The 2,500-nt window shown below is 41.8% G+C and overlaps 1 protein-coding gene across 1 annotated transcript in view; it reads right to left on the bottom strand.

Moving 5' to 3' along the window:
- mapkapk2a (MAPK activated protein kinase 2a) overlaps nt 1–2,500 on the bottom strand; it is a 70,024-nt gene that overhangs the window by 33,982 nt on the left and 33,542 nt on the right. The gene's annotated exons all lie outside the window — the stretch shown is intronic.

The following is a 2,500-nucleotide window of genomic DNA, read 5'->3' as shown; positions in this document are numbered from 1 at the left end:
TTTTTGATGGGATTCAGGTCTCGAAATTGGGCTGGCCATGACAGGGTCCTGATCTGGTGGTACTCCATCCACACCTTTACTGGCCTGGCTGTGTGGCATGGAGCATTGCCCTGCTGGAAAAAACACTTCTCAGAGTTGGGGAACATTGTCAGAGCTAAAGGAAGCAAGTTTTTCTTCCAGGACAACGTTGTACTTTGCCTGGCTGAGGTTTGTAAAAGACCATAAGGATTGAAAAAAGCGGACTGGAGGGTCTTCTAGTTCGTCTTCTCTGATGAGTCCAATTTTCAGCTTTGCCCAACACATGGTCGTCTGATGGTTAGACGGAGACCTGGAGAGGCCTACAAGCCAGAGAGTCTTGCACCTACTGTGAAATCGGACTCATCAGAGAAGACGAACTTAGAAGAACCTCCAGTCCGCTTTTTCAATCCTTATGGTCTTTTACAAACCTCAGCCAGGCAAAGTACAACGTTGTCCCGGAAGAAAAACTTGCTTCCTTTTGCTCTGACAATGTTCCCCAACTCTGAGAAGTGTTTTTTCCAGCAGGGCAATGCTCCATGCCACACAGCCAGGCCAGTAAAGGTGTGGATGGAGTACCACCAGATCAGGACCCTGTCATGGCCAGCCCAATTTCGAGACCTGAATCCCATCAAAAACCTCTGAAATGTGATCAAGAGGAAGATGGATGGTCACAAGCCATGAAAAGAAGCCGAGCTGCTTGAATTCTTGCGCCAGGAGTAGCATAAAGTCACCCAACGGCAATGTGAAAGACTGGTGGAGAGCATGCCAAGACACATGAAAGTTGTGATTTTAAATCAAGGTTATTCCACCAAATATTGATTTCTGAACTCTTCCTAAGTGTAAGCATTAGTATTGTGTAGTTTAAAAATGAATATGAGCTTGTTTTCTTTGCATTATTCGAGATCTGAAGACACTGCATCAATTTTGCTATTTTTACCAATTGTCATTTTTCTGCAAATAAATGATCTAAATGACAATATTTTTATTTGAAATTTGGTAGGAATGTTGCCAGTAGGTTATAGAATAAAACTAAAATGTACATTTTACTTTAACACATACCAATAAATAGTAAAACCAGAGAAACTGATAATTTTGAAGTGGTCTCTTAATTTTTTCCGCGGCTGTATATTATTTAAATTGTAAAGTGTCTGTATTTATTTGTAATATAAAAAAAACAGCCTTGCCGGTCTAACACTGGTGTTTCCTTATATGGTCAAGTTACTTAAAAAAAAAATCAGTAGTTGTGTAATGAAGATGTCAACCTGAGGCATTTGGATACGTGCATCCAGCAATGAATAAATAACCCAAAACTACCCAACACAATCACGCTTGAAACTATAATACAATAAAATTACAATAATGAAAATAAATAATTTGATGCATTTGGAAACGGTGAAACTTGAGCAACAGACACATGGAAAAGAAACTAGTTTAGCCTGTTTTCATCGACATGATCATGGAAAACATTCCTGTTAACTTGCAACCCTGGACGCTCTTTGTGGGGGTGGTGGTGTGTTATACCATTATATACGTTATAAATAAGAAATATTTGTACATTATTCCGTTGCCTAGTCTGTGAATAGTGAAGTCGTTTTGAAGCCAGAGCACAAACTCACCAATCTCAAACAACAGCCTACCACTACACATGATGGTCGCAATGTGTGTGTTTGTGTGTGTTTGTGTGTTTGTGTTTGTGTGGGGGTTTCAAAAAGGGACAACAAGAGTAAGTTTGTATGTCGGGCAAAACTAGAGAAAGAAACAGTGTGTATGCTAGTGTGTGTGTGTGTGTGTGTGTGTGTGTAAAGGAGAATAGGAGTGTTTGTGTGTGCACGTGAGAAGAGGGGCGTGAGATGCCATTGATGTCACCCCCTCACAGCTCACAGCTCACAGCTGGCCCAGCACTGCCAGCCACAAAGACCTCTTCATCTCTCCTCTCTTCTTCTCTTCTATTCTCTCCTCTCTATTCTATTCTCCTCTCTTCTATTCTCTTCTCCTCTCCTCTCTTCTATTCTCTTATTTTCTCTCTCTTCCCTCCTCCCTCTCTTCTCCTCTGCTCTCCTCCTCTCCTCTCTCTCTATTCTCTTCTCCTCTCATCTCTTCTTCTCTTCTATTCTCTTCTTCTCTCCTCTCCTCTCTTCTTCTCTTCTCTTCTATTCTCTTCTCTCTCTTCCCTCCTCCCTCTCTTCTCCTCTGCTCTCCTCTCTCTCTATTCTCCTCTCCTCTCTCTATATATTATCCTTCTCTCCTCTCTCTCTATTCTCCTTCTCTTCTCCTCTATTTCTTCTCTTCTCCTCTCCTCTTCTCTCTTCTCTTCTCTCTTTGTCCTCTCCTCCCTCTCTCCTCTTCTCTCTCTCTCTAGAAGTGCTTTTCCTTCTTTCCCTGTTTGCTTTCTACCCTTATTGCTCTCTCTCTCTCTTCTCTCCATTCTTCGTCCTGTTGTTTTGTCTCTCCTCTTCTCTCTTTCGTTTCTGTCACTTTCTCC

The sequence above is a fragment of the Sprattus sprattus genome, assembly GCF_963457725.1.
Source record: "Sprattus sprattus genome assembly, chromosome: 10".
Taxonomy (NCBI): Eukaryota; Metazoa; Chordata; class Actinopteri; order Clupeiformes; family Clupeidae; genus Sprattus; species Sprattus sprattus.
Note: the sequence above shows the minus strand (reverse complement) of the source record. Positions and strands in the feature narration are given on the sequence as shown.